The sequence below is a fragment of the Hypanus sabinus genome, chromosome 5 (genome assembly GCF_030144855.1).
Source record: "Hypanus sabinus isolate sHypSab1 chromosome 5, sHypSab1.hap1, whole genome shotgun sequence".
Lineage (NCBI taxonomy): Eukaryota > Metazoa > Chordata > Chondrichthyes > Myliobatiformes > Dasyatidae > Hypanus > Hypanus sabinus.
Genome location: NC_082710.1, coordinates 55602390 through 55628687, shown reverse-complemented (window position 1 = coordinate 55628687; position 26298 = coordinate 55602390). Strand labels below are relative to the sequence as shown.

General features: G+C 42.1%; 1 protein-coding gene across 1 annotated transcript in view; it reads left to right on the top strand.

Annotated features, from left to right (window-relative positions):
* glis3 (GLIS family zinc finger 3) overlaps positions 1-26298 on the top strand; it is a 485132-nt gene that overhangs the window by 428631 nt on the left and 30203 nt on the right. The window lies entirely within an intron of this gene.

Genomic DNA, 26298 nt, shown 5'->3' with positions numbered 1-26298 from the left:
CTATGCTGTGCCATGTTTAATACTTCCTATGTTGAATGTCCATGAAGTTGACCAGAAAACAACTGCTCCAGCTACAAAATAACTGTTAATTTATGCTGGCTGGCTTCAAAAAGTGCAGACTTACATTACAAGGAGCACTGCCCTCTTCTAGTGTATCTTCTCAGGGTTTGTTACTGACATCATTAGACTGAGCAAGCAACACAATTTTAACATGCTGCCTTCATTGTAATTAGAACATGGAACAAAAAACAGAGATTAGTATAGCAGAAACAGGCTGATTGTGCTGAACTAATTGAATTAACAATTAAATATGCAATTAAATTAATCCTTTCTACCTACACAATATCCATATCTTTCCATTTCCTGCACGTTTATGTTCCTATCCAACTGCCTTTTGAGTACCTCTGTTGTATTTGTCTCCACCACCCCAGCCAGCACAGTATAGGCACCCACCACACTCAGTGTAAAATACTTGTCCCCCTCACATCTCTTTTGAACTTACCTACTCTCACCTTAAACCTTTGCCTCTAGTACTTCAGCTCCTGGGGAAAGATACTTCCTGTCTGCTCTATCTATGCCTCTCATAATCTTACAAATCTGTGTCAGATCCCTCCTCAGCCTCCAGTGCTCCAAAGAAAACAACTCAAGTTTGTCCAACCTCTCCTTATAGCACAAAGAGTCTTAGAGTCATAAATAACTACAGCACAGAAACAGGCCTTTCAGCCCATCTAGTCCATGACCAACCATTTAAACTGCTTAGTCCCATTGACCTGCACCCAGACCAGAGTCCCCCATTCTGCTACCATCCACATACCTATGCCAACTTCTCTTAAACGTTGAAATTGAAATCTTATCCACCACTTGCTCTTGCAGTTCCTTCCACATTCTCACCACCCTTGGAGTGAAGAAATATCCCCTCATGTTAACAAGGCCATAAGATATAGGAACAGAAGAAGCCATTCGGCCCATCAAGTCCACTCTGCCATTCAATCATGGGCTGAACCAATTCTTCCAGTCATCCCCATTCCCCTGTCTTCTCCCCATACCCTTTGATGCCCTGGCTAATCAAGAACCTATCTGTCTCTGCCTTAAATACGCCCAATGACCTGGCCTCCACAGCCACTCGTGACAACAAATTCCACAAATTCACCACTCTCTGACTAAAGTAATTTCTCCATATGTTCTAAATGGACATCCTTCAATCCTGAAGTTGTACTCTCTTGTCCGAGACTCCCCTACCATGGGAAATAACTTTGCCATATCTAATCTGTTCAGACTTTTTAACATTCAGAATGAATTCCCCCTCATTCTCCTGAACTCCAGGGAATACAGCCCAGGAGCTGCCAGATTTTCTTCATATGGTAACCCTTTCATTCCTCCCCAATGTCAGTATATCCTTTCTAAAATAAGGAGCACAAAGCTGCACAAAATACTCAAAGTGTGGTCTCACGAGTGCCATAGAGCCTCAACATCACATCCCTGCTCGTATATTTTATAGCTGTAGAAATGAGTGTCAATGTTGCATTCGTCTTCTTCACAACCGACTCAACCTGGAGGTTAACCTTTGGGGTTCTCCTTAAACATTTCACCTTTCACCCTTAACACACAACCTCTAGTTCTAGTCTCACCCGACCTCAGTGGAAAAAGCCAGCTTGCATTTAGCCTATCTGTACCCCTCATAAATTTGTATACCCCTACAGTATCACATCTCCCGTCACTCCTCCACATTCAGTGAAATAAAGTTCTAACCTAAATATTTTTCCCTTGTAACCCAGGTTCACCTGTCCTGGCAGCATAGTTGTAAATTTTCTCTCTACTCTTTCAACCTTATTTATATCTTTCTTATAGGTAAGTGAACAAAACTGCACACAGTACTCCAAATTAGGCTTCACCAATATATTATACAACTTCAACATACATCCCAACTCCTGTACTTAATACTTCGATCTATGAAGGCCTACGTGTCAATAGCTTTCTTTATGACCTTATCTACCTGTGACACCACATTCAAAGGATTATGGGCCTAAATTCCCAGATCCATTTGTTCTGCCACACTCCCCTGGTTGGTCCTCCCGAAGTGCAACATCTCACTCTTGTCTGCATTAAATTCCATCTGTCACTTTTCAGCCAATATTTCCAGCTGGTCCAGATCCCGCTGCAAACTTTGATAGTCTTCCTCGCTGTCCATACACCCCCAATCTTGGTGCCATCCACAAATTTGCTGATCCAGTTCACCACATTATCATCCAGATTGTTGACTTAGATGACAAACTACAATGGACCCAGCACTAGTCACAGGCCTCCATTCAGAGAGGCAACCATCTGCTGCAACTATCTGGCTTCTTACTTCCTCATCTTGAATGCCAAACAACTGAACCTTCCTGCCCAACCTCTCTTGCGAGACCTTGTCAAATACCTTGCTGAAGTCTTTGTAGACAGCATCCATTGCTTTGCTTTCATCAACATACTCTGTATCATCAACATTCTCAAAAACTCTGTAAGATTGGTTAGACACTGTCTATTATGCACAAAGCATGCTGACTAACCATAATCAATCTCTATCTATTCAAATACATATATCAAGTCTCTTAGAATACATTCCAATAACTTTCCCACTACTGATGTCAGGCTAACCACCCTATGATTTCCAGGTTTGTTCTTAGAGCCTTTCTTAAACAGTGGAACAATATTAGCTATTCTTCAAACCTCCAGCACCTCACCTGTCACTAAGGATGATTTAAATATCTCTGCTAGGGCCCCTGAAATTTCTGCACTTGCCTCCCACAAGGCTCAAGGGAACACCTTGTCAAAGAGTGGATGTCATGCCAAAACTCTGAAACTCCAAAGGAAGTAAAGGCACTCCAAAGGCACTGCTTAGCTTTCTTCATAATTGCACTTTCATGCTGGGCCCAGGACAGATCCTCCAAAATAATAATACCTCGGAATTTAAAGTAGCTCATGGACTTCTGGCTTCTTCTCCTGAAGACTATAATCAGTTCCTTGGTCTTGCTGACATTGAGTGAGAGGTTGTTGTTATGACACAACTCAGCCAGGTTTTCAGTCTACCTCCCATATGCTGATTCATCACCTCATTTGATTTGGCTTACGACAGTGGTGTCAATAGTAAACTTGAATGTGGCATTGGAGATGTGCTTAGTCACACAGTCATAAGTGTAAAGCGAGTAGAGCAGGGGGCTAAACACACAGTCTTGTGGTGTACCTCTACTGATGGAGATCGTGGAGAAGATGGTGTTGCCAATCCAAACTGACTGGGGTATGCAAGTGAGGAAATCCAGGATCCAACTGCAAAAGGAGTTACCGAGGCCAAGGTCTTGGAGCTTACTGATTAGTTTTGACGGGATGACGGTATTGAATGTGGAGTTGTAGTTGATAAGGAACATCCTGATGTATGCATCTTTGCTATCCAGATGTTCCAATGTTGAATTAAAAGCCAGTGAGGTGGCATCTGCTGTGGACCTGTTGCTCCATAGGCAAATTGGAAGGGATCTAAGTTGCTTGACAAGCAGGAGTTCATATGTTTCTTCACCAAACTCTCAAAACACTTCATCATTACTGGGTGATAGTCACTGACGCAGGTCACCATGCTTGGGCACCAATATAATTGAAACCTGCTTGAAGCAGGTTGGTACCACATGGCACAGTCCACTGATTCAAGGCAATATCATAGACACCCCTCTGCCCCTGCAACCACCTCTTTGCTGTTCTAATCCAGAGCTTTGCTCTTTGGCCTCTGCCTGTATGCAGATAGGAGAAGGACAGCCAAGTGATCCAATTTCCCAAAATGCATTCTGGGCATGGAATGGTAGTCATTTCTTATCTTAGTATAACAGTGGTCTAGTTTGGTGGGACCTCTGGTGCTACAGATTAGATGCTGATGGTAATTGGGCAGGGTTTTCTTCCAACAACCTTGATTGAAGTGTCTGACTATGATTTGAATTGTGTCAGAATGAACTGTTTCTTGTTTGGAAATGGCATCATGCAGTATCACGAGCGTTTGATTATAGTTGGCCACTGGTGGTATGTAAACTGCGGTCAGGATCACAGATGAAAACTCCCTAGGTAAATAGAATGGACAGTATTTAACCATTAGGTGCTCCAAGTCGGGAGAACACAAGCTCAACAAATCAGCCACATCGGAGTACCACCAAGAGTTGGTCATCAATCACGTACCTCCATCTTTTGTCTTTTCCAAATCAGCAGCTCGGTCCATTCTGCAAATCAAATCTGATCACAATATCTTGCTTGCCCAAAGTAAACCATGTTTCGATCAACCATATGAATAGAGTAGGCTCCCTTTTCTCTCCGATACAGCAATCTTGCCCTCAGGTCCTCAATTTTGCTCCCCAGCGACTGAACATTTGTAACAAGATGCCTCATCCCTCTACATTTGCAGTCCCTCCTCTTACTGCCAAGCTTCATCCTCTTGCCCCGATCTGTGATTGGCCGCTGTCCAAATGCCGAAACTCCCGCAAAGCACTGCTTTTTAATGCACGTGGCCTCTAATCCTGATAGTATCCTGGATAATCTATTCTGTTGCAATGCTTTACTGGAGATTTTTAAATCATAAATTGATGCATGGACAAATTTTGCCCAACAATTTTAAAGAAAAGGGCCAATCAAACTTACCTTTTGACAGGAAATATGAGTCCAAAACTTTACAGCTTACAAGGAATGCTGATATTTAAATACCCATTTTATCTCAGTTTGCCTGAAATGAATGGTATAAATAGAAAGTAAAAATGGCAGCAAATACCAAATATTGTAATTGACTAATTTGATATTACTGGCATCATAATTTCCTAATACGTAACAGTATTAATGCAAACCCATATAAACAGCAAGAGGTCTCATTAATATTTAAGCACTAGGCTCTAGTGACTACATTTGAACCTGATTGCCAGCTTTATTGCTGATCACAGCAATCTAAAACTGTTAATGAAAGGCTTGCAGCAATCAGGACCATGCCTAGAATCCCAATGACTGTGAGATTTTATGTTTTGCAGATTTCCATGTGGTTTACAAGGAGCATGAGTCCTTTGCTGGGCCCCCATACCCCTGACCTCTTCTGTGGAGGCTTCCTACCTTTTTTCCCACTTATGATTACCTCCAGACCTTACCTGACCAATAAACTTATACATTAAGATATTAAGATGGCACCGGTATCTGGCGACTCTGCGTGTGCTCTCCTGAGCAAACTGCCCTCTACGCTATCCTATACCCGAGAAACCCTTCTAAACCTCCAATTTGCTACATCCAGCAAGATCAACAACACCCTGGAGAAGCTACTGACCCAGCTGGAGATCAGCGACGAGCCAGAATTGCTTCAACTCCGGACCGCCACTGAACCCAATCAGCGAGGCCTGGTCCAAGGTCCACCACATTCCCGGAGACCCACGGTCTGCTACCTTGTCGGAGCGCCTGGAGACGCGGCCCATTCCAACCAGCACCTCTCCGAAGCAGACGACCACACAGAAGTGATGTCGGAGACCTCAATGTACCCCAGACGCTCCCCTGGAGCAACCACCGTAGAGCTTCATCGGTGGCCATCCACAGCTGCCGGAAGTGAGACCTCCACCGCCGACCTTGGAAATCGAGCCCGGGGCTCGGCTGGAGCAGAGGCCTCCACAACTGTGACAGTTCACGGACTTGTTTCAGCCGGCAGCCCGGGCCCCCAACAGTTGGAAGTGGCAGCGGAGCCTCCCCCATCACTCGGCCCAACCTGGAGCACCCGACTACACAACCCGCCGATCGATCCCCGCGGGACGCATCCACCAACCTCAAAGAGCTGCCACCAACGCACTGCATCGATGGGAACCTGGAAAGATGCACAAATTACCGAGGAAGCGTGGGAAAAGAGTTGGGCTGCTGGTCAGATTGAAGCGGAGGGGCTTTGGGGTGCCTCTGCCCACCATCCTACTAGCTAATGTGCAAGCCATAGAGAACAAGGTGGATGATCTTAAAGGGAGGCTCACCTACTACAGGGAGATGCAGAACTGCTGTGTATTCTGTTTCACAGAGACCTGGCTCTCCTCTGCCACCCCCGACTGTGCCATCCGACCAGAGGGATTTTCGATCCATCAGATGGACCGCACGGCGCCTTTGGGCAAGATGAGGGGAGGTGGAGTCTGCCTACTGATCAACACTGCGTGGTGCTCGGACACAGTGGCACTGACAAGCTCCTGCAGTCCGGACCTGGAACATCTGTCCGCGAAGTGTCGTCCTTATTATCTGCCACAGGAATTCACCTTGGTCATACTGACAACGGCCTACATTCCCCCCCCCCCCCAGGCAGACGTGGAGTGTGCTGTGAATACACTGTATGCCTGAACTTGAGACCAGGTATCCGGAGGCTTTGCTCATTACAGCCGGGGACTGTAACCAGGCCAACCTCAGAAAAGTGCTGCCAAAGTTATACCAACATGTCTCCTGCTCCACTAGAGGCCCGAATATACCTGACCACTGCTACACAGCAGTCAAGGATGCCTACTGTTCTGTCCAATGACCTCACTTCGGAAAATCGGACCATCAGGCCATACCCCTCCTCCTGGCTTATGAACAAGCTAAACCAGAAGGTCACGGTGTCAAAAGTCGTGTCGAATTGGACAGAGGAAATGGATGAGGTCCTCCGTGACTGCTTTGAATCGGTGGACTGGTTAGTATTCAAGGACTCGGCAGCTAACCTCGATGTGTATGCTTCAGCTGTCACAGACTTTATCTGGAAATGTACAGAGGACTGTGTGTCTGGCAAGACGATCTGGGTATTCCCTAACTAGAAACCTTGGATAAATTATGAGGTCCAGTCCCTTGTAAAGGCTAGAGCTGCAGTTTTTAGGTTCGGGGATGCCAGTCGCTACACGGAATCCAGGCGTGAACTCCGGAAAGCCATTAAGGGTGCCAAGAGGCAATATCAAGCCATGTTGGAAGCCCAGGCTAACCAGAGGGATGCCAGTAGACTATGGCAGGCTCTAAATGGGATCACTGGGCGCAAAGAAAAGGCTGGGAATATCAATAACTGTAGCGCTTCCCTTCCTGATGAACTTAACGCATTCTATGCAAGATTCAAACAGAAGATCCGCCCCCTCTGGATGAACCCGACCTGGTGGCATCGAGATTCATCGTCAGCAAGGAAGACGTTAGAAGAGCCTTCCTGAAGATAAATCCAAGGAAGGCGACGGTCCCAGATGTCGTCCCGGGATGGGTTCTCTGGGCCTGTGCAAGCGAGCTAGCTGGAGTGTTTGCTGACATCTTCAACTGCTCCCTGCTTCAGTCTAAGATCCCCTCGTGTTTTAAGAAGGCAACTGTAATCTCAGTGCCAAAGAATAGCAAGGCATGCCTGAATGACTACCGACCTGTGGCTCTGACATGAATTGCTATGAAGTGCTTCGAGCGATTGGTTATGGCATACATCAACCATAACCTGCTGGTCAACCTTGACGCTTTGCAATTCGCCTACCAGAGCAACAGGTCAACAGCAGATGCCATCTCTCTGGCACTACATTCCTCCTTAGAACAACTGGAGAACAAAGATGCATATGTAAGGCTCCTTTTCATTGACTACAGCTCTGCCTTTAATACCATCATTCCAAATAAACTGATTCCTCAGCTCCGGAACCTGGGTCTTAGCACTCAGATCTGCAGCTGGATCTTCAACTTCCTCACAGACAGGACCCAGGCTGTAAAGAAAGGGGACAAACTCTCCTCTACAATCACTCTGAGCACCGGTGCCCCACAAGGCTGTGTACTCAGCCCCCTGCTGTATTCACTGTACACCCATGATTGTGTAGCCAAGTTTCCATCGAACTCAATATATAAGTTTGCTGATGACACCACAATTGTAGGCCGTATCTTGGGTAATGATGAGTCTGAGTACAGAGAGGAAATTAAGAACCTGGTGGCATGGTGCGAAGACAATAACCTATCCATCAACGTCAGCAAGACGAAGGAATTGGTTGTTGACTTCAGAAGGAGTAGCAGACCGCACAACCCCATCTATATCGGTGGTGCGCAGGTGGAACAGGTCAAAAGCCTTAAGTTCCTTGGGGTGAATATCACAAGTAACCTGAATTGGTCTAACCAAGCAGATTCCACTGCCAAGAAGGCCCACCAGTGCCTTTACTTCCTGAGAAAGCTGAAGAAATTTGGCCTGTCCCTCTAAAACTCTCACTAATTTTTATAGGTTCACCATAGAAAGCAGTCTTCTAGGATGCATCACAACCTGGTATGGAAGTTGTCCTGTCCAAGACCGGAAGAAGCTGCAGAAGATTACACAGCCCAGCACGTCACACAAACCAATCTTCCATCCTTGGACTCACTTCACACCACATGCTGTCGGAGCAGTGCTACCAAGATAATCAAGGACACGACCCACCCAGCCAACACACTTTTTGTCCCTCTTCCCTCTGGGAGAAGGTTCAGGAGCTTGAAGACTCATACGGCCAGATTTGGAACAGCTTCTTTCCAACTGTGATAAGACTGCTGAACAGATCCTGACCCGGATCTGGGCCGTACCTTCCAAATATTCGGACCTGACTTGCACTACCTTACTTTCCCTTTTCTATTTTCTAATTATGATTTATAATTTAAATTTTTATTATATTTAATTTGATTTGTACTTCAGGGAGTGCGAAGCGCAGAATCAAATATCGTTGTGATGATTGTACGCCCTAGTATTAATTGTTTGGTGACAATGAAGTAAAGTAAAAGTAAGGGCCATATCCTGATGGTCACCACACAATATCACATCAATGAGACCAAATGGCTCAGCTGTACAGGCCTTCCACAAGTAGTATTCTGTCCAGATCTGCCTCTGCTGCAACAATTCTGTCTTGAAGCAAATTCAAGACAGTAACCTGGTATCACACTCAAAATGACCTTTTAGAACAGAGGTAAGGAGGATTTTTTTTAAGCCAGAGAGTAATGAATCTGTGGAATACTCTGCCACATTCTGCTGTGGAGGCCAAGCCTGTGGGTATATTTAAGGCGGATCTCAGCAGGTCTAGCAACACCTATGAAAATGAATAAATCATCAATGTTTTGGGTTGAGACCCTTCATCAGGACCTGCTGAGTTCTGTCAGAATTTTGTGTGTGTTGCTCTGGATTCCCAGCATCTGTAGGAACCCTGCAGCATCTTGTGTTTTTAACCTGGAATAGCAGGCATATGGGAATACTACCAGATGTAAGCCCCATCCAAATCACAAAGCAAACTAACTTGGGAATATGTCATTATCGCCACATTAAAATCCTTGATATCTCTCATTAACAGCACTTGGCAGCTGCTCTCACCATAAGGATTAGTGCCTTTGATGAACATGGCATTATAGGAGTTTCTTAAGGGAAGCAGGATGCACAATTAATGTTCTCTGTCCTAGTGATGCCCATATCCCATAAGACCTTAAGACAGAGGAGCAGAATTAGACCATTCAGCCCATTGAGTCTACTCTGCCATTCCAACAAGGCTGATCCCAGATTCCTCTCAACCCTATAACCTGCCTTCTTGCCATATTCTTTGATGCCCTGACTGATCAGCAAGCTATCAGCTTCTGCCCTAAATATACCCAGTGGCTTGGCCTGTACTGCAGTCAGTGGCAGAGATTCACAGATTCACTACTCTGGCTAAAAAAAAATTCCTCCTTACCTCTGTTCTAAAAGGTCATCACAAGAATGATGATAAAAAAAAGTAACTTCATTTTTAGGGTTCATTGATTTGGCAGATGAGTTAAAATGATTGACCTCACTCTATACTATTTCCAAACCAGAAAATTAAACACAGACTCATTTGGTTTCTTGGGAACAATGACCTAAATAACTTTTTTTTCATCTTCTAAGTGTTCCTTTAAATAATGAGCTCATTCAGACATATTAGTATTTTCAAAATACTTGAAGTGTGCTGTGGTTCCCCTGAGGATAGAGCTTCCTATTGGTTTTCAATGTGCATGACTGGGCACCAGAGTTTTTCATGTCTATACCAGATTTTAGTCTCTTACGTTAGTTCATTAAACCATGATCCTTAAAATCATAAGCAATTAATATATATATACACACACATAATGGGAATCATATATAGACCTCCAAATAGTAGTCAAGATGTGGGATTGAGATTGCAAAAGGAGCTGGAAAAGGTATGTAGTAAAGGTAATGTCACAATTGTAATGGGGGACTTCAATATGCAAGACGATTGGGAAAAGCATCAGATCACAAGAGAGGGGATTTGTTGAATGTCTATGAGACCACTCAGGGAAAAGTTATCTTAGGTTGGGTGTTGTGTAACAACCCAGATCTTATTAGGGGGTTTAATGTAGGAGACCATGATCATAATATGATTGAATTCATACTGCAATTTGAGAGGATGTAGCATACATCACATAAATCAGTACTGCAGTGGAATAAAGGGAATTACAGAGGCATGAGAAAGGAGCTTGCCCAAGTGAACTGGAGGAGGATATTGGTAGATATGACGGCAGAGCAGAAATGGCTGAAGTTTCTGGGAATGTTCACGAAGTGCAAGATAGATATGTCCCACAGAAGTTGTTCTCAAATGGCAGGGGGTAGGCAAGTGTGGCTGACACTGGATGTTAAGCATACATAAATGCCAAGGTAGCAAAAATGAGTGGGAAGTTGGATGATTGGGAAGCTTTTAAAACCCAACAAAGAACAACTAAAAAAGCTGTAGGAAGGGAAAAAGATGAAAAATGAGGACAAACTAGCCAATAACATAAAGCAGGATACTAAACATTTTTCATTCATATAAAGAGTAAAAGGGAGTTGAGAGTTTATATTGAACCAACAGAAAATGATGCTGGTGAGGTAGAAATGGGAAACAAAGAAATGGCAGATGAACTTAATGGGTACTTTGCATTTGTCTTGACTGTGGAAGACACAAGCAGTGTGCCAGAGGTCCATGAGTGTCAGGGAGCAGAAGTGAGCGCTATTACTATTACAAAGGAAAAAGTATAAGGCAAACTCAAAGTCCTTAAAGTGGATAAGTCACCTGGACTAGATAGACTACATCGCAGGGTCCTGAAAGAGGTTGCTGAAGAGATAACAGATGCACTGGTCATGATCTTTCAAGAACCTCTTGATTCTGGCATGGTCCCGGAGGACTGGAAAATTGCAAATGTCACTCCACTCTCTAAGAAAGGAGGAAAGAAAAAGAAAGGAAAAATAGGCCAATTAGCCTAACCTCATCAGATGAGAAAGTGTTGGAGTCTACTATTAAGGATGAGGTTTCAGGATACTTGAAGACTAACAATAAAATAAGTCAAAGTCAGCATGGTTTCTATAAAAGGAAATCTTGTCTGACAAATGTTAGAGTTCTTCAAGGAAGTAACAAGTAGGGTGGACAAAGGAGAGGTGGTGGATGTATTTTATCTAATGCATTGATAAGGTGCCACCCCCTTCTTAACAAGATAAAATCCTATGGCATTATAGGAAAGGTACTGACATGGATAGCTGAATGGCTGACAGGCAGGAGGCAGCTAGGGGGAATAAACTGGATCTTTTCTGGTTGGCTGCCACTGACTAGTGGTGTTCCTCAGGGGTCAGTATTGGGACCATTGCTTTTTACATTGTTTGTCAATGATTTGGATAATGGAAATGATGGCTTTGTGGTAAAGTTTGTGGATGTACAAAGATAGGTGGAGGGGTAGATAGTGCTAAGGAAGCAATGCAATTACAGCAGGACTTAGACAAATTGAAAGAATGGGCAAAAAAGTGGCAGATGGAATACAATGTTGGGACATGTATGATAATGCATTTTGGTAAAAGGAACAATAATCCGGACTATTGTCTAAATGCGGAGAAGGTTCAAACATCAGAGCTGCAGAGGGACTTGGGAGTCCTTGTGCAAGACTCCCAGAAGGTTAATTTACAGGTTGAGTCTATACTAAAGAAGGCAAATGCAATGTTGGCATTTATTTCAAGGGGAATAGAATATTAAAAAAGGATATTATGCTGAGGCTTTATAAGACACTTGTCATCAGTTTTGTCAACAGTTTTGGGACCCCATATCTCAGAATGAATGTGTCATCATTGGAGATAGTCCAGAGGAGGTTCACAAGGGTGATTCTGGGAATGAGGAGGTTGACATATGAGGAGAGCTTGTCAGCTCTGGGATTGTACTCACTGGAATTTAGAAGAATACTGAGGGATTTCATTGAAACCTACCTGATATTGAAAGGACTAGATATAGAGAGGATGGTTCCTATGGTGGGGGTACCCAGAACTAGAGAGCACAGCTTCAAAATTAAGGGGCGACCTTTTAGAACACAGGTAAGGAGGATTTTCTTTTTTAACCCAGATTGCAGTTGAGGCCACAAGTTTCCTGATCGGTCAGAACATCAAAGGATATGGCGAGAAGACAGGTATATGAAGTTGAATAGGATCTGGGATCAGTCATGATGGAATGGTGGAACAGACTCGATGGGCTGAATAGCCTAATTCTGCTCCTATGTCTTATGATATGGTCTAATGTGATCCCTAACTTGACAATGCCCATCTTAAACACAAGAAAATCTGCAAATGCTGGAAAAGTAAGCAACACACATGAATTGCTGGAGAAACTCATCAGGCCAGACAGCATCTATGGAAAAAAGTAAACAGTCGACCTTTCAGGCGAGACCCTTCATCAGGACTGGAAAAGAAGATGGTATGTCACAGTAAGAAGGTGGGGGAGGGAAGGAAGAAGTACAATGTGGTAGGTGATCGGTGAACCAGAAAAGGTGGAGGGGGTGAAGTAAAGAGCTGGGAAGCTGATTGGTGAAAGAGATAAAGGGCTGGAGGAGGGGGAATATGATTGGAGAGGACAGAAAGCCATGGAAGAAAGGGAAGGAGGAGGAGCAATAGAGGGAAGTGATGGGCAGGTAAGGAGATAAGGTGAGGGGGGAACAGGAATGGGGAATGGTAAAGGAGAGAGAAGGGCAATTACTGGAAGTTCAGGAAATCACCCTATCTTAGACTCTCTTCTTCAAAATATTGCTCAGTGAACAGTGAAACAAGTTTCTGGAAGTACTCCCACTCACACTTAAATATCAACATCTTTGAAAGCCTTATACTGTTTAACAAGGATTGTTTGCTGACTCCATATACCTTTCTCCTGTGTAGATCTGTCCCTTACAACAAAGCTACCTGCTGATTTGTCATTTCCCATAACACAGGCATCAGCATCTTATTATTTCTCTGCAATAGTGGTCGCCAACCTGTTGATCTTTGAGACTTTCCCAGTAGATCCCGAAAAAAATGAAAAATAAATACACAAATACTGTTGAGAGATTGTTTCCGGGTTGTGGGGTTTTCGTTCCGTTCTTTCTGCCCAGTGTGCATGCATGTAGCTCCCCCACACTACACAGTATAATTCAGTGGTCCCCAACCACCAGGCCACGAGGAAACGATATGAGTCAGCCACACCTTTCCTCATTCCCTGTCACGCCACCTTTGAACCTTGCTGTGATCTACTGAAACAAACTTTTGTCGGCCGATAGATCCTACAAGGGGGGTGGGCGCGCATCCTGTCACACTCATCACTTGCTTGCTCGGTCGCTCTCTCCAGACTGCAACCACCGCAGCCCCAGCACGGGGACCTCTGGCCCTGACCTCATCCTCTCACCCCACCCACGACCAGCTGCACCTGGCCAAGGCAGCTGGTGGCAGGTGGGAGGCTGGAGTTCGGGCCCGGAGGGGAGGCTGTCTAATGAGGCGACGAAGCCCTCAAAACTGCTTTGGTACCCTGTGTCCAAGCGCCTCGCACTTAAAGACAAACCCGCTGAGATTTTTCAGCGGAAAAAAACGTGAGCCAGCGGGACAGAAGCTAAGTGCTGAGAGCCGTGAAAACTAAATTGCGGAACAGACTGGACATAAGGAAACTGCTTCGAGTATCGCTGTATTCCATTTGTGCTTAACACCCACCACCCCCCCCCCCCACCCCCCCAGTCAGCCGGTCCGCAAGAATATTGTCATTATTAAACCCGACCACGGTGCGAAAAAGGATGGGTATCCCCGGTATTTGTACATTATTTCTACTTCCGGGTTGTGGGGTTTTACTTCCGGTCTCTTCTGCCCTGGTGCACATGCATGTGACTAATCGATCTGGGGTTGATCTCACCTTTCACTAAGTCCAAGGTAGGGAATCTTGGGCTTAAAAAGGTTGGTGACCACTAATCTACAATGACAGTCCACTTCGGTGCCAAGCACTTTAGCAATTTACACATGGTCCTAGATTTTTCATTTTCACACTGGATCTCTCATGAGTACATTTGATCCAGATTCTAAAACATAAGCTATACCACAATCAGCATTGATTGCTGTCCAATAATTAAATATTTATAGTAGTATTTGCAACTAAAATGCAGGCATTGGTGAATTGAATGTTTTTATTTTTTTATTATATCGTACACTTGTTGCATTTGGACAAAATAATTTCATGGAATATTTTCTCCATTCCTACCCTTCTCCTCTTTTCTTCTTTTTCATTTCTCTATCATGGAGGATAATGCACATTAATTCTTCAACTTTTCTTATTATAGTTTGGAGAATATTCTCTTGCATATGGCATTTTTTTCTCCTGTATGTTCTGCTAATATTAAAACATTACAGATGTTTGGGGTTGTGCCTGTTCCAACACATTAGTTAGTTTCTGCAAAATAATCTTGCCATGAAAAACATTTCAAAAGTCTCTTTCGGAATACTGTTGTAAATTAAAGTTGCATTTCCTGAATATTTTAATTAAAACAAATGGCCGCTGTGATGGTTCAATTATTAAATGTATTCCCAGATTAAAACAGAACCTCGGAGATTAGGACATCATTGGAATAGTGAGGAGCAAGAGATGGGGTGGGAAAAGCTCCATCTATTTTTCTTTCTAGCATGTTAAATACAGTTTGCAATGGCAGTGAGTTGGTGACTCCTTATAGCATTCAAACTCTATGAGAGATTCTCCATGAGTGGAAAGTTCTACAAATCTTAGGCCAAAGGTTACTAGCACCTCCTAACATGCTACATTTACCATATGAGTCAAATTACGAAGTCCCTAGGCTCAACTCCCCTGCAGCACTGGTTGCCTGATCTCATCCATGATGGTAACAATAAGCACAAAATATGGATTGTTCCAATAATTTGAGTGGAAAAATTAGCCAGCATTCCTAGTCCTGATAACATTCTATTATACAATGGGAGAGTCTAAGACCAGAGGACACAGCCTCAGAATAAAGAGGCATCCTTTTAGAGAGGGAACAAAGATGAATTTCTTTAGCCAGAGAGTGGTAAATCTATGGAATTCTTTGTCACAGATATAGTTAAGACAGAGTTTGATAGACCCTTGTTTGGTCAGGTTATTACAAATGCAGCAGCAATGAATATGAAACTGAGACAAGATTTAAAACAAGTCCTGAGATTTATTAACCTGTGCTCAAAACTTAGAAAAGTAAACAAACGAGTAATTTAACTGGAAGTTAACAGTTAGTCGGCACAAAAATTCAAACCTGGAAACTGTTCTTAATGAGTTCTCATCCAAACTTAAAGTGATAAATTCAAAAGTCCATGTGATTTATACAGTCAGTCAGGAGAGACTTCCCCAAAACAAATGATTCCTTCGAAGTATCAACGATCTGCTGATTCCACAGTTGGGAGATGTCTTGTTTGCAGAAATCACGAGGAAATAAAAGGAACTGACCTTTTGACTGGAGGGCGGTCACTGCACAAACCTTCCCAACCTTGCAGGGGTTTAACTCAAATATGCATGCCACAATTCCTAAATGAAGTCACAAATGTCTATCATTCCCCAAGACACTGAACGACATTAACCTTATCCAATCCTTTGAACGCGGATAACTCCGGTAATGCCTTCACTCTCCGATACTGGACTGTAAGGGAAAAATAAACATGCAACAAACAAAACCGGTAGACCCTCAGACCTCCGACCAGCAACAACAACGTTGCACAAAAATAAAAATGAGAACTGCGTTACACATCGCAGCTTGGTTTAAATACCCTTTGGAGCATGACATCACATGACATAACATCATCCCACTCACAAGACCATTACATCATCCCACTGTCCCATGTTCAAACTGTGGGTATGTAACAAGGGTACAAAAGGATAAGGGGAGAAGGCAGAAGATTGGGGCTGAGAGGAAAATTGGATCAGCCATGATGAAACGATGAAGCAGACTCGATGGGCTGACCCTGCTCACATATCGTATGGTTTTGTGGTATGTTCAGCGACATTAGGTGAGAAGTGATTAGGATCAGCTGTGATACTTCCCTATGTGTAAGTTCCAAGTTTCAAATTTAAATCAACTTTCCAGATTAAGTATCATTCAGGCAAAGATAGCCAAATGAAACAGCATTCCTCTGGGGCCAAGGTACAAAACACATCACCCATCACTACACAACATACTGCACATAGCACAAAGCACAAATAGCACATACAGTAAATGATTTTTGAAAAAAGCATTCAGTCACAAAGAGAAAAAATAATATAGTCCAAGTCTCTGAGTTGTCCTCATCTAGCTTGTCCTTCCACTCAGCAAACACCGGAGGGCAGCACCAAGCAAACACCAGAGGACAGCACTGAGTGACCGGACAAAAACACCAATGGGAGGGGCCAGCCTCCAACCCAGTTCAAAATCCAGCAGCAAACAGCCAGCTCCAGCATCTCCCTCACTGGCAACTGCCAAAAGGCAACTCCAAGCCACATTGGCCATATCCACACAACAACCAAGGCAACGCAGCTTGCAGTATTCTACATTACCAATGTGATCACAATAAAAACATCCAAGACAATCACTCGCACCTTTTTTTTTGTAGCATGCATTGTCTCTGCTCAATGGTATGTAGCAAATCCAGGCGATAACATAACAACAGTGCACAAGTCCAGCTCTAGTACTATCAAACAATTTGCTGATGGGAGAATCCTGCAGAACTTGATGCTCTTAGTATCCAGCAGTGTTTTTTGATCATAAGAGACATACAGGGCAAACAAATAGATCTTTGATTGGACCTGGAGTGGTCAGTGCATCTGAGCATGCTGCCACTTACATAAAGAGTACTCCTGTAGTTACTAGTCAGAGCTCACTAGCTTTACTTATGCATAAAGAATGCTTGAAATGTTAATGATTGATTGTAAGCTGATACTGAATCCTGTCAAAAGTCATATAAACAGAAGAACAAGATTGAGCGGAATGCTATGAATCTTCCATAATTTGATTAAAGCTGTTCTTATTTGAAATCCTTGCCAAGTCGGAATAGTAGTCTTCACTTAGAAATTGAAATAAGAAAGAAAAATTGAGGGACCTCTTTGTCGAAGAGCTCAGCTCCATCCACCACAGGCAGAACTTCCTTGAGGTTGAACATTTTCATTCCGATTCCTATTCCCACAGGAGCAAAACATTGTATCCCATCTGGGTAGCCTCCAACATGATAGTATGAATATCGATTTCTCCTTCCAGTACAAAAAACTCTCCCCTCCCCTTTGCTCTATTCCACACTCTTGACCTTTTACCTCTTCTCACCTGTCTGTCACTTTCCCCTGGACTCCAATAGACAATAGACAGTGGGTGCAGGAGTAGGCCATTCGGCCCTTCTAGCCAGCTCCGCCACTCACTGTGATCATGGCTGATCATACACAATCAATACCCCATTCCTGCCCTCTCCCCATATCCCTTGACCCCGCTATCTATAAGAGCTCTATCCAACTCTCTCTTGAATGCATCCAGAGACCTGGCCTCCACTGCCTTCTGGGGCAGAGCATTCCACATATCCACTACTCTCTGGGTGAAAAAGTTGTTCCACATCTCTGTTCTAAATGGCCTACCCCTTATTCTTAAACTGTGGCCTCTAGTTCTGGACTCACCCATCAGCGGGAACATGCTTCCTGCCTCCAGCATGTCCAATCCCTTAATAATCTTTTATGTTTCAATCAGATCCCCTCTCATCCTTCTAAATTCCAGTGTATACAAGCCTAGTCGCTCCAATCTTTTAATGTATGACAGTCCCACCATTCCAGGAATTAACCTTGTGAACCTGCGCTGCACTCCCTCAATAGCAAGAATGTCCTTCCTCAAATTTGGAGACCAAAACTGCACACAATGCTCCAGGTGGGGTCTCACCAGGGCCCTGTACAGCTGCAGGAGGACTTCTTTACCCCTATACTCAATTCCTCTTGTTATAAAGGCCAGGATGCCATTAGCTTTCTTCACTGCCTGCTGTACCTGCATTCCCTCCTCCCCTTTCTCCCCTAGTCAACTCTTCTCTCCTGCCAGATTCCTTCTTCTCCAGCCCTTGAATTTTCCCAACCACCTGGCTTCACTTCACACCTTACAGTTATCCTCTTTCCCCTCTGGCATCTTTCCCCTTCCTTCTCAGTCATGAAGAAGGTTCTTGACCCAAGACAGCGACTGTTCATTCATTTCCACAGATGCTGTCTTATCTGCTGAGTTTGTCCAACATTGTTATGTATGGTTCTTCGGATTGCCTGCATCTGCAGACTTACTCATGTTTATGCTGTGATTTTGGTTTACAATAGATATTTTCTGCCCTCTTTTGCCATTCAACACACATCTCATGCCCACTTTAATTTCCAGTTTTTCTTCAAATTACTGTGTATAGCTACAGGGTTCAATTCTGTGTTTTTGCCAATAAATTATATTAACAATAAATAAGCATAACCAGTTTTAAATCTAAGCTCTTTTGCCATCCATTCAATCCGTCTTGTTTGTTTTCTTCAACTTGGGGGCTGAAAAAATTGGAATCTTTCCCTGACAAATCATGTTCAGTTTTATCTCTAACTCCATCTCCACCTCAATCTTTCCTAATTTCCCAGAAGAGAGAATATTTTGGTGTGTGTGCAAGTTTGTTTTATTGAGTTATTTCTAGCTTTAAATATATATTGAAGACAGCTTACCCATTAACAATTCACCACTTCTCCCTAAAACCCCCTATGCCCCACTGCAGCTGTAAATTCCACTGACCAACAGGTTAAACTACCAACGTGTCAAAATCATTCAGTAATCACTCAATAAATTTTTAATTACTAAATATTTTCCTGCTAGCAATTATTACTGTAAAATATGATTGATGCTGATGAAAAATTCAATTTAAAAGGGAATAACTTAATGGACTTAATATTTTTATAATAATGTGTAAACTGTACATATCCGACAAAACGCAGGAATGAGTAGAAAAACTAAGTGTTCTTATTTAAATCAATGAGGCACTTAAGACAGATCCAGATAGCTTTAAGTAAATGATCAGTTCTCATGAAGTTGACAGAATGTTCATTAGCAATTAAACAAAGAACTCATCCCTGCTTCTGTTCAGAAATAACTAAATTCATCTCTGCAGACCACTAATATACACATTCCACTGAAGAACAACATTTAAAGGGAGTGATGCTGAGATACATTTCAGGGTGTACTGGAGTACATCATCATTTATGTAATCTGGGGTCATCAGGTGTTTCAAGCCTTTCAACACCAGATACCCTCAACAGTTTATGATAATCAGGATTGTCAGTTATTGCATCTTAAGATATCTGTCACATTCAAGACCACTTATACATTAAATTCATAGCAAAGGGCTAAAGCCATTTTATATTCTTTTATAAAGAACCGTGAATATGTGACAGATATTTGAGCTGTTGGGTGCAAAAACCACAGAAGACAGCTCTTTGGCAGGAGTTCCATACACATTTAACTGAGTCATTAATACTAAATTTTCTGGCCCACTGATTGTCTTTCTGTCAGATATTTGCTTAAGTTATGCACATTTATTGCTGAAACAGTGGAAATTATTTATTTGGCACATAAAACTGAAATTGATGTGTTACAGTAAAAAGGTGCAAAATGGCAATGAAGGAGAACCCACACACAGAACAGCATGTTTCAGTAAATTTGAACTGTTTGTACTGTCAAAGCATTACATGAGGTTCAATTATGCTTGGCTTGGCACAGTTGCAGCTTTGATAGCAATGGATGGCCATTGAAAACCTGGGCCATCTTTGTATACAAAATTTTACAAAGTGTTTGGAGAAAAGAAATGACCATGTATAAGCGAGTTTTTTTAAATAAATTAAAAAACTTGGTGTCTTGAGGCTTTGTGCAAGACGCAGCTTTCAGCTGTAGCTGATTTGTCTGGGGAAATCAAGCATTTTTTTTTCTGTGCTCCATTTACATCAAACCCAGTTTTGTGATCTGGGATTTTGCTGTCCTAAAGTTAATAATGAATTGCTTTTGACCATATCTCTCACTGAACTTGATTTCTCCTCTTGCATAGTGTTTCTCCAAGCATTATTCTTTGTGCCAGATTTGCTAAGAGCTCTCTGTATGGAACTATTGTTCCCCATTGGATTAATGCCATACAGCTTCCATGGAACAGTGCATTGCAAAAGGGACAATGCAAAGTAATAACTTTAGATGACCTATCTGCTTGTAATCTACATAGACTCTACACTTGGACCCAGTCTTGAATTTTTTAAAAATCCGAAGTACCTATATTTATCTAACAGTTCTAGTGTCACAGAGTATCTCATTTGCTCTTAGTTCCTTCTTGTGACTTTGAACAAAGCACCCAGTTGTCTGAATAATTTAACAAGGTCAATGGTCTGGTACTCTAGGAGAATTGTCTTGGTTCACTACACATCCTACATCAAGAACTTCCGGGCCACGGTTCTACATGCCAGACAAGAGATGAATCCAATATACTGTCTTGCAGTTCAGCTTTGCTGAAACAAGCAAATTTGCCTTCAGTGCTGTAGTTGGACAACTTCAGCATGTTACCTGTAGTCCCATCTGCACCCAACTACAACATCTCATTTAGATGAGACAAGAAATCTTACCTTCCTCATGTAAAATATTGTTTTCAAGTTGCCAAAATAAATATTAATCACTGTATTCTTGAATACTTATAAGAGATCTCATGGGATGTTGAAAATTATCCCTCAACCAACCACACTAATCCTCACTGAATGACTGTTTCAGTCAATTATCATTAACAAATATTGGTGTAAGTAAATTATCTATTTTATTTCTGTACATTATGATACTGAATATATTTAAGTACTTCTTTGTTTTCTGCATTATGCCTGATGATGTTCTGAGGACTTGAAAATCACCATTAAACAAATTCTTTCCTTCACAACAGAGCTGTTTGCTCCAGTCAGATGACTAGCTAATCTATGTGTAGTCAGACCAATTACTTGCTCACTGTGTTAACTCAAAAAAAATTGACTGGCACATCATGTGTCATGTTTGTGATGTGATATTTTCATCATATATACAGCAGAAGAAGAACATGTAAAATCATGCTTAACCTAGTTCAATGACTTGCATTTGATAAATCTAGAGTTTAAGATAGCAATACAATTTTTTAAACTCTATGATGAAAAAAATTATGTACATCAAACAAAACCTGACCAGAGATCAACATTGCCAAGTCCTTCAAAATAGTAGAAGATAAACAGAGAAAATATTCTCTTGAAACACACTTTTGCTTCTGAAATTGTCAATAGTAGCTGCCACTCTGTTCATTTGACTACAGTCTCTATTTGCTTTTCACTTACTGCAATTGTCACAGCATCTGCCAGTTTTATTCTCCTCCAAACAGCAATTGGGAAAGAATATACATAAAAGAAATATTTTGTGATTTATAAGACCATAAGACAGAGAAGCAGAAATAGGCCATTCAGTCTGTTGAGTATGATCCAGTATTCTATCATGGCTGATTTATCATCCACTGTACCCTATTCCCCTGCCTTCTCCCATAACTTTTGACACCCTTGCTAACAAAGAACCTATCAGCCTCTGTTTTGAATATACCTGATGTCTTGGCCTCCATAGTTATCTGTGGTAATGAATTCCACAGATTCACTACCCTGAGCTAAATAAATTCCTCCTCATCTCTCTTCTGAAGGGATGTGCCATCTGGTCCTAGATAACTCTCTCCTAACTCCTTTACCACAACCCCTACTACAGGAAACATCATCTCCATGTTAACTCTTCTCGGCCCTTCAATATTTGATAGGCTTCAATGAGACCTCACCCCGCAACATTCTTCTAATCTTTAGTGAGTACAGACTCAGAGCTATCAAATCCTACTCATATATTAACCCTTTTATTTCCAGGATCATTCTCGTGAACCTCCTCTGGACCCTCTCCAATGTCAATGCATCCTTTCACAGATAAGGGCCCAAAACTGCTCACAATACTCCAAATACCATCTGATCAATGCCTTATAAAGCCTTAGCATTGAGTCCTTGCTTTTATATTCTATTTCTCTCAAAGTAAGTGCTAACATTGCATTTGCCTTCCTTACCACAAACTCAACCTGCGTTAACTTTAGGGGACTTTCATAAAGTCTCTCAAATACCCATGTACCTTTGACTTCCGAATTTCTTTCCCTATTTAGAAAGTCTACACCTTTGTACCTTCTACCAAAGTACATGACCATGCACTTCCCTACTGAACTATTTTCCAAATCTATCCAAATCTTTTTGCAGGCTCCCTGCTTTCTCAACAATATTATCCTTCCCCCCATCTTTGTATCATTAGCAAACTTGGCCACAAAACCATCAATTCCATCATCCAGATTATTAGCATATAGCATCAAAAGAAGCAGTCCCAACCAACTCCTGCGGAATGCCTCTAGTCACCAGAAGCCAACCATAAAAGGACCCCTTTATTCCCACTCATGGCATCTTGCCGGTCAGCTAATCTTCTATCTATGATAGCATCTTTCTTGTAATACTATGGGCACTTATCTTGTTTATCAGTCTCATATGTGGCACCATGTCAAATCAAAAGCCTTCTGAAAATCCAAGTAAACATTCACTGACTCTCCTCTGTCTATCCTGTCTGTGATTTCCTTGAAGAAATCCAACAGAATTGTCAGGCAAAATTTTCTCTTAAGAAACTATGCTGACTTCAGCTTATTTTATCATGTTCCTCCAAGTACCCTGAAACCTCATCCTTAATGTCTTCCCATCCACCAAAATCAGTGGATGCTGACTGACCTGCTGAGTTCCCCTAGCATTTGGTGTGTTGCTCAAAATTTCCAGCATCTACAGAATCCCTTGCATTGGTAAAAAGTCTGCAGTTCTACATTTTAATTTGATATTAATCAGGTATTTTCACAGACTATCAGACTAATTCTACACAGACTAATTCTACATTCAGCTTCCTTTTAGCTGATTTGCATAACATTATCCATTTAAAAAATACATACATCCATATTTTAGGGAATCCTGTTCCCACCATTCAGTTTCACCTGTTAGGGATATAATTGGTTTGTTGATCCTCATATCTCTGTCTTGGAAGGCTGTGGTTTATACTTAATAGAAACTTTATTGAATTGTACCATTAAAGCCTAAAAGCCAAATGACCAAATAACTTTGACAAGAATGAAGTATCACATATTTATTATAAACTCAAATAATTCTGGAGGAATGTAATTAGATGTCTCTATGATCATGCATAATGGACTGGAATGCCCAATCTAATGACTGACTGTAACTGGTCCAAAAAGTTAGAACCCATCATATCTAAGGCTTGCTGCCAAATTGGATTGAAATTTGGCCCAGTAATAAAGGAAGCAGAGAGTGGTGATGGAAGGCTGCTTTTCTGATTGGAAGGTTGTGACCAGTGTTAATGCTAGAATTAATGCTGGGATCTTGACATCTGTGGTAAATAATTTGAGTGTTAATATAGGAGATATGATAAGTAAGTTTGCAGATGACATAATTTGTGTTGTTGAAGATAGCGATAAAGATGTTCTCACACTACTGCATGATACTGTTGTCTGAAAAGCCGAGCAGGAAATTATTTCTGACAATTTCAATCTGATACATTTTGGAAAGTCAAATACAGTGCCTATAAAAAGTATTCACCCCATTAGAAGATTTCATGTTTTTTTTTGTTTTACAAAATTGGATCACAGTGGATTTAATTTGACTTTCTTTGACACTGATCAACAGAAAAAGATTCTTTCATGTCAAAGTGAAGACAGATCTCCACATAGTGATCTAAATTAATTACAACTATAAAAATTAAAAAATTGATTGTGTAAGCATTCACCCCCTTTAATAAGACATCACTGGTCCAGCCAAGTGGTTTTAGAAGTAAAATAATTAGTTAAATGGAGATCTGTTTTTGGAGACCTTTGTGCAGTCAAGGTGTTTCAATTGATTGCAGTAAATACACCTGTATCTGGAAGATACAACTGCCAGTGAGTCAGTACCCTGGCAAAAACTACACCATAAAGACAAAAGAACACTCCAAGCAACTCTGCGAAAAGGTTATTGAAAAGCACAAGTCAGGAAACAGATGCAAGATAATTTTCAAGTCATTGAATATCCCTTGGAGTAAACTTCCATCAAGAAATGGAAAGAATATGGCAGAGCTGTAAATCTGCCTTGAGCAGGCCATCCTCAAAAACTGAGTGACCATGCAAGAAGGGGACAAGTGAGGGAGGCCACCAAGAGACCTATGACAACTCTGGAGGAGTTACAAGCTTCACTGACTGAGATGGGAGAGACTGTGCATACAACAGCTATTGCTCGGGGGGGGGGGGGGGGTGCTTCTCCAGTCACAGCTTTATGGGAGAATGGCAAAAAGCAAGGCATTGGTGAAAAAAACCCTCAGAAAATCTCAGCTAGAATTTGCCAGAAGGCATGTAGGAGACTCTGAAGTCAGCTGGAATAAGGTTCTATGGTCTGTGAAACTAAAATTGAGATTTTTGGCCATCAGACTAAATACAATGTTTGGCATAAGCCAAACACCGCATATTATCAAAAATACACCATCCTTACCATGAAGCATAGTGATGGTGTGAATACTTTTTATAGGTACTGTATGTGTAAGATGTACAGTGTGAATAGTAGGGCCTTTGAGAATGTCCATACATCCCTGAAAGTGGTAGCACAGATAGGGTGATGAAGAATGTAAATTGGTTTATTATTGTTGCATAACGAGATATAGAGAAAAACATGTCTAGTGTTCTGTATAGTCTGTTATTGTTGTACCTTGTACTACTTCAATACACAGTTGTCATTTCATTACAATGTTGTATGGAGGTATAATAAGGCATACCAACAAAAGAATGAAGAATAAAGTATTTCAGTTGCAAAATAAAGTGCAGTGCATGTAGACAGTAAAGTGCAAGTCTATAGCACTATAGATTGTGAGGAGAGGTCCATTTTTTCATACAAGATAACAGTCTTATAATAGCAGGTGCCCTTAAGACTCTTGATACATGCTTTTAGCCTTTTGCATCTTCTGCCTAATGGAAGGGGTTGAAGAGAGAATGTCGGCTAGTTGCCACGATGTCATGAGTTGTTTTCACAACTCTCTACGTTTTCTTGTGATCATGGGCAGGACAGTTGCCGTACCAAGCCGATGTATGCATCCAGTTAGAATGGTTTCTATGGAGAGGGGCAAAGGGGACATGCCAAATTTTTTCAGCCTCTTGAGAAATTAGAAGCAATGGTGAGCTTTCCTGGCCATAGCGTCCATGTGGTTGGAACAGGATGGGCTATTGGTGATGTTCACTCTGAATAACCTGAAGTTCTCAGCCCTCTCAACCTCACCACTATTAATATAAACAGTAGCATAAGCCCCTCCCCCTTTCTGAAGTCAATAATCAGCTCTTTTGTTTTGTTAACATCGAGGAAAAGATTGCTGTCATGATATCATCTCACTAGACACTATCTTCTTCCTGTAGTTCGACTCATTGTTATTTGAGATTCGGCCCACTACAGTAGTATCATCTGTAAACTGCTAGATCAGGGGTTCCCAACCTTTTGTATGCCAGGGACCTCTACCATTAACCGAGGGGTCCAGGAAGGGAACCCCTGTAGTTGGAGAAGACTTTGGCCATGCAGTCATGAATGTAGTTCAGTGAGTAGAGTAGAGGACTGAGGATGCAAATTTCTGGGATACTAGTGTTGAGAAGAATCACAGTGGAGGTGTTACTGCCAGTCCTTAATGATTGCAGTCTATTGATCAGAAGATCAAAGATCTAGATGTTAAGGGAGGTGTTGAGGCATAAAAACATAAGGGCGACTAGTCTTCACTGGGTGTGCCATAGAATATGAGTCCAGGGATGTCGTAACAGCTTCCTAAATTAATTGGTTAGGCCACACCAGGAGTCTTGTGTGGAGTTCTGGCCTGCTCACTAAAAGGAGGACATGATTCCACTGGAGAGGATTTAGAGGAGATTCACCAGAACGTTGGCTGGATTGGAGCAATTTCAGTTATGGGAGAGATTGGATGGATGGTCTTTATTTTTCTCTGGAA